This window comes from Pinus tabuliformis, chromosome 2_2 (genome assembly GCF_031772625.1).
Source record: "Pinus tabuliformis cultivar Carrire ecotype Pingquan chromosome 2_2, CPIR1, whole genome shotgun sequence".
In the NCBI taxonomy this organism is placed as follows: domain Eukaryota; kingdom Viridiplantae; phylum Streptophyta; class Pinopsida; order Pinales; family Pinaceae; genus Pinus; species Pinus tabuliformis.
In genome coordinates this window covers 988,507,516-988,515,744 of record NC_142300.1, presented here as the reverse complement: position 1 = coordinate 988,515,744, position 8,229 = coordinate 988,507,516, and positions in this window count along the sequence as shown.

The window sequence follows — 8,229 nt, the reverse complement described above, 5'->3', positions numbered from 1 at the left end:
AGCTCTGATTTTCAAATTTTGACTCAGAGGATACCCTTCATCTTCCCCTTCTTCAGTGCTACTATCATAGTCCTTAGAATTCAGAGTAAATGGAAAATCTGACTCGATGTTTAATGGATATTCTTCCTCATGTACATTGTCAGCGCTACTCTCATAGTCCATAGAATTATGACTATGTTGAAAATGTGGCTGTTTACTTATTGAAGATGCTACATCCTGTCCTTTGTCACTGCTACCTTTATACTGATTAGAATTATGACTAACTGCATCATCCTTTTCTTCATCACTGCTACTCTCATAGTCCTTAGAATCAGGACTAAGAGGACATTGTGATACTCCAATGTTTTGAAAATCATCATCCCACGCTTCATCACCGCTGCTCTCATAGTCCTTAGAATCAGGACTAAGAGGACATTGTGATACTCCAATGTTTTGAAAATCATCATCCCGCGCTTCATCACCGCTGCTCTCATAGTCCTTAGAATCGGGACTAAGAGGACATTGTGATACTCCAATGTTTTGAAAATCATCATCCCGCGCTTCATCACCGCTGCTCTCATAGTCCTTAGAATCAGGACTAAGAGGACATTGTGATACTCCAATCTTTTGAAAATCATCATCCTGCGCTTCATCATCGCTGCTCTCATAGTCCTTAGAATCAGGACTAACTGGACACTCTGACACTCCATACTTTTGAAATTCATCATCATGCTCTTCATCACCGCTGCTCTCATAGTCCTTAGAATCAGGACTAAGAGGACATTGTGATACTCCAATCTTTTGAAAATCATCATCCCGCACTTCATCACCACTGCTCTCATAGTCCTTAGAATCAGGACTAACTCGACACTGTGACACTCCATACTTTTGAAATTCATCATCATGCTCTTCATCACTGCTGCTCTCATAGTCCTTAGAATTAGGACTAAGTGGACACTTTGACACTCCATTTTTTTGAAATTCATTATCACATTCATCATCACTGCTGCTCTCATAGTCCTTAGAATTAGGACTAAGTGGACACTTTGACACTCCATTATTTTGAAATTCGCCATCATGCACGTCAAAACTGTTGCTCTTATAGTCTTCAGAATTAGGACTAAGTGGACATCGTGACCCTCCATTCTTTTGAACTTCACCATCACACTCTTCAAAACTGCTACTCTCATAGTCCTTAGAATTAGGACTAAGTGGACACTGTGACACCCCATTATTTTGAACTTCACCATCATGCTCCTCATCACCGCTGCTTTCATAGTCCTTAGAATTTGGACTAAGTGGAATCTGTGACTCTTTATTAATTTGAAATTCTCCATCCCCTCTTTCATCAGTGCTCCTCTTGTAGTCTTTAGAATCGGGACTAAGTGGAAGAATTGACTTTCTATTCATAGTAGAAGAATTCCCGCTATATTCATCAATATGAATAGAGTTGTTACGTGATGAAGATGTTGATGGTGTATAAACCGAAACTTCACCATCAGAGCAATCCATCACTTTCAAATAGAAAATATTGAATGATACAAATGGAGTCTCCTAAGAATATTATATAGCTTAAAGAATGAAATATTCCCTCCAAAGTTATTCCCTCCAAAAATTTTCACAAAAATATTTCCCTCCAAAAATTTTCGCGAAAATATTTCCCTCCAAAAATTTTCACCAAAATATTTCCCTCCAAAAGTTTGTTAGATTTATTTACCTTTATTATTTTATTCTACAATTGATTGAAAAACGTAAACTAATTTTTTTTATGAAATAAATCACTAAAATTCAAATTGTAAATCACAACTTGTACATTAATTATTCTAATAGTTAAAGTATATAATATTTACTTAACAATTATATTTTTTAATTTTTATAATATATTCTCAAACAAATTAATCCCACATTTAATCCGTTGTAAAACAACTCTACAATATTCGCTCTATAATAATGTAAAACAAACTATCCCACATTAATCGTATGGAAAAACATCTTCGTAATTTCACTTATATAATAAATTTCACTATCACTATTACTCGCCTCACATCTAGGTTTTGTGAAGTCCCTTGAAAGACTCGTGAATTTGTGGAGCAGTGATATTGCTATCAACAATATATACAACGAAGAATTGTCGCAATTGAAAGGTAAGTTCAATTATTTTTTCGAAATTTTCATATTAAATTACTTTAATGAAGAATATTTTTGTTTTAAATTAAAAAATTTTCCAAGCCAAATTTTAATATTGCTATCTACCTCACCCCGCCCGCCACACCTCCCCCCTTCTCCAACACCTGCCCCACCCCCCCATAATTTTTTTTTTAAATTAAAAAATTTTCGGAGCCCGCCCCACCCCGGGCCCACCCGGCACCCGCCCCCACCCCGGCCCCCCTGCCCACCCCACCCCGCCCCCACCCGGCGCACGGACCAACCCCGCCCGCCCCACCCCCTCCCTGGCACCCCCGCCCACCCCTCCCCCACCCGGCGCACCGCCCCACCTCCCCCGCCCCCTCCCCGGCACCCCCGCCCGCCCCTCCTCCACCTGGCGCACGGCCCACTTGGTGCCTGCCCCCGCCCCGGCCCACCGGGCCTCCCCACCCTCCGCCCCCTCCCCCCCCAGCCGGGCCGCCCCACCACCCTCCCCCCCCCGGCCGGGCCGGCCACCCCTGCCCGAGCCACCCCCTCCCCCCCGCCCAGGCCGCCCCACCCCCTTCCCCCTCCCCCTCCCTCCCCCGGCCGGCCCCCGCCCGGGCTGCCCCACCCTCCTCCCTCCCCCGCCCAGCCAACCCCGCCCCCTTCCCTCCCCCGGCCGGCCAACCCCGCCCGGGCCGCTCCACCCCCCTCCCTCCCCCTCCCCCACCCGGGCCGCCCCACCCCCCTCCCTCCCCCTACCCCTGCCGGCCCCCCCCGCCCGGGCCGCCCCACCCGGCCAACCCCCCCCCCCTCCCCCCCCCGCCCGCCCGCCCCCCCGCCCGGGCCCGCCCCACCCCCCTCCCTCCCCCCCGCCCGCCAACCCCGCCCGCCAACCTCGCCCGGGCCGCCCCACCCCCCTCCCTCCCCCGCCCGGCCAACCTCGCCCGGCCGCCCCACCCCCCTCCCTCCCCCGCCCGGGCCGCCCCACCCCCCTCCCTCCCCCCCCCCCGCCCGGCCAACCCCGCCCGGGCCGCCCCACCCCCTCCCTCCCCCCCCCCCCGCCGACCCCCCCCCCGCCCGGGCCCCCCCCCCCTCCCCCGCCCGGGCCGCCCCACCCCTCCCCCTCCCGCGCCCCCTCCCTGGCCCCGCCCCACCCCTCCCGCCCCTCCCCCTCCCGCGCCCCCTCCCCGGCCCCGCCGCCCACCCCGCCCGCCCCCTCTGCCCGTACATGGCCACCCTCGTTGATTCCAGGAATCGACGCTCCGCCCCGCCCAGGGGTGGCCCTGTGCGGGCTGAGGGGGCGGGTGAGGTGAGCGGCGGGGCGGGGAGGGGGTGGGGGAGGGGAGGGGCGGGAGGGGTGGGGCGGGGCTGGGGAGGGGGCGCGGGAGGGGTGGGGCGGCCCGAGTGGGGGGGCCGGGCGGGGGAGGGGGCCGGGGCGGCCCGGGCGGGGGTGGCCGGGCGGGGGAGGGAGGGGGATGGGGGCGGGGCGGGGCGGGGGTTGCCGGGCGGGGGAGGGGGGTGGGGCGGCCCGGGCGGGGGTGGCCGGGCGGGGTAGGGAGGTGGAGGGGGGTGGGGCGGCCCGGGCGGGGGAGGGGGGTGGGGCAGCCCGGGCGGGGCAGGGAGGGGGAGGGGGGTGGGGCGGCCCGGGCGGGGGTGGCCGGGGGCGGGGGGTGAAGCGGCTCGGCCGGGGGAGGGAGGGGAAGGGAAGGGGGGAGGGGGATGGGGCGGCCCTGGCAAGGGTGGCCGGGGGCGGGGGTGGGGTGGGGCGGGTGGGGGGGGCCGGCCGGCCGGGGGAGGGAGGGGAAGGGGGAGGGGGCGGGTGGGGCGGCCCGGTCGGGGGAGGGAGGGGAAGGGGTGGGGCGGCCCAGTTGGGGGAGGGAGGGGAAGGGAAGGGGGAGGGGGCGGGTGGGGGGGGTCGGCCCGGCCGGGGGAGGGGGGGGAAGGGAAGGGGGAGGGGGCGGGTGGGGGGGGCAGGCCCGGCCGAGGGAGGGGGGAGAGGGTGGGGCGGAGGGGGAGGGGGGTGGGGGGGGTGGGGGGTGGGGCGACCCGGGCGGGGCGCCCGGGGGTGGGCTGGGGGGCGGGTCGGGGAAGGGGAAGGGCAATTTTGATTATACAAATAAAAATTTTATGGTATATTTTTGTTGTTAATTTAAGTTAATATGTTTTTTTATTTACTAATTTAAGTGTTTTTTTTTTTAGGAAAATGGCATCAAGGAAAATTTCTGTGAATCTTTCTGCACCAAGGAGTCTTAAAGGTGTATCTTCAAAAAACATTGGTGAACGAACTCCACCTGAGCTCATACCTACAAATATTTTAAGTGCTTTAAGTGATAAGAAGCTAATCTCAGATTGGAAAAGTTCAAAAGAGGTGAAATTTCCATCAAGAGCCTGGTATGTGAAAGAAAGAGAGAGCACAACTGTGAATATATATCTATACATTGATACACGCAATAATAATGAAAATTTGGAGGTGATGGGAAAAGTCATAGATATTTGTTCGGTACCAAACACTGAAGTTGTTTACATACTTACAAAAGCTGCCAAGTCACATGAAAGGATTAAATACCGACTATCATATTCATTATATGACAGGAGAGAGGTATCTACAAAGTTGTGTAAACAAATCGTAAATGATATGACACAAAACATGGTAAGTATTGTTATTTGTATTTTTATTTTGCACTTTGAAAATGTCTCGCTATATTTTTTAACTTTGTTTATATTAACATATGATATTTTGTTTGGCAGAATTTTGTTGAAAGCTGTTCAATTATGTTGGGAGGCATTCATTTCATAGAGCATGATATCAAGAATGTTGTCAGCCATTTTTACTCAGTGTCAGAAGAAGATATGCAAAACATGGAAAATGTAGTAATTGATGATGCTACAAAACTACATCCAAAGAATCAGAAAAAAAGGCCTCTGGTGGATAAATCTAGCAAGGGTAAACAAGTTACTTTTGAGGACGATGAAGTTGAAATTGACAATGAAGCATATGTTGCCATAACTGAGGATGACATTGAAATTGCGGAAGGTCGTAAAAGACCAAAAGTAACAATACCCAAGAATAGATCTCTTGAGAATGTTAAGACGAAAAAAAGTAGAGTTGAAGATCTTGAAGTAGTCATTACCAACAGTCAAGAACCTAGTGAAACTTCAAAAGAAAGCAGAGAAATCATTACACCAGGAGCTGATTTAGGTGATGGCATTATCAAAACAAAACAAAATGCCATTCGACAGAATTTGACAAAGAGAAACTTAATTGGTGGTGGTTGTACATTTCAGTTAAATGTCAGACAAACCTATAAGGCAAGTGAAGGACAATGCCAATATCAAGTCAGAAAGCCACATCATCTGCATGTTCACAACTTGAATACATTGATGAGGTACAATCCATATGCTCATGTGGTTAGTTATGTGCTTCTTGTTGATCCACTTCAAGTTCCCAACAAAGAAGCATTTGATAAGTAAAAATGTTTTGAATACAATTATTATGTGCTTGGGGGGAACCATTCTATTGAAGCTCAAAGACAATTGATGGAGGAATATCCTAATAACCCACATTTTCAAACAATGAAATGTATCATTTATGTTGGTTTAAATGAAACAGAAGCAAAGTTAGTGGCATGGGATCATAATTCAGATAATGAATATAGGATGTCTATGACTTTGATCCAAAAGGTTAGATTTATTCATAGTGAATTCCTAGAAAAATGTGGTGGGGATAAGATCAATATTACTGCAGATTTCCGAAAGGAATGTTGTATGGAAATAGGCTATCAAATTGAAGATAAAGGCAATTCAAAAAGTGGAAAAGACAACAGATCTAGCGATTTATTCAGAGGTGTTGATAACATTTTCCAATTGGCATTTAGAACTGGAGATATTTGGAATTTGATTGATGACATTTTTAGCATGTGGGAAGACATTCACATTAAAAACCAGAGGGTCAGAAAGTCTAAGCCATTGATATGTAGCAACAATAAATCAGCGCCTGAACTAAAGCAACTTCCAGAAGATATGACCATCACGCCTTGGAGGGCGATGCAAGGAGTGAAAGATGAAAAAATTATCAAAACAATATTATCTCGTGTGAAGTCGGGGGAATTATCATTGGAAGAAATGTCTGAAGAATTTCAAAAGTAAGTTTGCTGAATTATTTTTACTTATTTCCAGGATTATAGTTATCTTTTAAATAAAACATGTTGTTATTAGTAGTATTTGTTATACATATCATTATATTAACTTTTTCTTACTTTATCTATGCAGTCACAAAGTTTACATGAAAATTCAGGAACAAATGGTTAAATTGTTGAATGAAGATAGTTGGGATGATGTTGTACGCAACTATCCAGATTCAAGTTCTACATCAACATTGAAAGCTTTTTATCTTGCATTTAAAAAGGTAACTTGATTTATACATTCAGTTTTAATCATCTGTGTACTATTTTTAATTTAAAACTTACACATACATTTGTTTGTTTGGTAAAAGATGAAGAAAGAAGATAATGGAGCACCAAACAGTTTCAAGACTTTTATTGAAAAAATAAAGATTGAAAGACTGAGAAAGCAACGTATTAAGAATGTTGAACTTGATCCAACTCTTAATCATTTCATTTGGAATGGGCTAGACACTATTCAATGTCAAGTAATACAAGGCGACTGTGAAGACATTGCGAAACTCGTACCAAAAAGGGATTATGCCCTGGTTATTACAGATATTCCCCATGGTTTCAATATTCCAAACATTTGCTATGATATTGACCGTTATACTTATCAAGCTTTTAATAAAGTGGTGGCGGGATTTAAGGAAGTGATGTCATCACCATTATGGAGATTTGCGACATTTCATTCAGACACACAATTGGAAATGTTATTGTCAAGCTTCAAGGGGAAAACAAATTGAAGGATGCAGCTTACATGGTAAGATGTTTAAAGGTATATTTGATTAATGTTGAAAAATTAATTTATGTACAAGTTAATTGAACTTTTACTATTTTATGTTACAGGCAAAGTCAAATCTTCTTGACAATGAAGATCAACAATTTATAAATGACTGTGAGTTCATTCATATTGATAGTTGGGCAAAAGATGATAGCCATATGTCTATGATTTTTAATCGGGTGGACAAAAAGAGTCATAGCCAAATACTGACTTATGATGCTGTTGTGAGAAAACTAACATATGAAGACAAAGAAATGAAAGGAGAGATAGTTAACATTTATCAGAAACCACAATTATTGATTAATTATCTTATAGACATATGTTCAAATGAAGGAGATTGGGTTCTGGATTTATTTTCTCGCTCAGGTACGTTTTGCCACATGGAATTGAATTTCAATATGTTCTTTTTTTTTAATTAATATGTCATTGTACTAATTTACTTCATTATTTTTTTGTGCTTGATAATTAGGTACAACACTAGCATGCTGCCTTCAAAAAGGAAGAAATTGCATTGCAATTGAGAAAGATCCATTACAATGCAATTTCATTCAGCAAAGAATTAATGCTCTTCAATTTCCTCCAGATGCAATGCAAGAAATTGGGTTGAAGAAAGGGGACTTTAGTGAATCACATGCGGCAAAAAAGGCAAAGGAACCCCAACCACCATTACATGGAATGTATGGAAAGACATATATTGGGGGATTTGCAGACATGAAAGGCCCATTAGAAGAGCAAAATGAGCAAAATGAAATAGAAAATATTGTGGAAGAGGACAATGATGAAACTCTAGAGGACGAAGAGTTTGGATTACGTGACATTGTTGATTAAATTTAAGTTATGCTTGTAACTCAAGCTTTGCAATGTTTTGACTTTGACATTTTATGAGAAGAATAAACACTCAATTAGGGTTGTTATACGTTCAATATTGGTAATATGTGATTTTTGCATTGATTTTTAAGTTAATCATTATTTTTTGAAAAAAAAGTAGTTATTATTATCTTTTTGACATGAAATTCATAAAAAAAACTATTATTTGACCATTTTTAGTTAATATTTTTGTATAAAAATTGTGATTTTGACATGTTAATTCTAGCAAAAAATTATCAAAACGTTTAGTTTTTTTTGTTATATTTATGTTAAAAATGGTTATTTTTTATGTCCATTGTTAAGAAATGA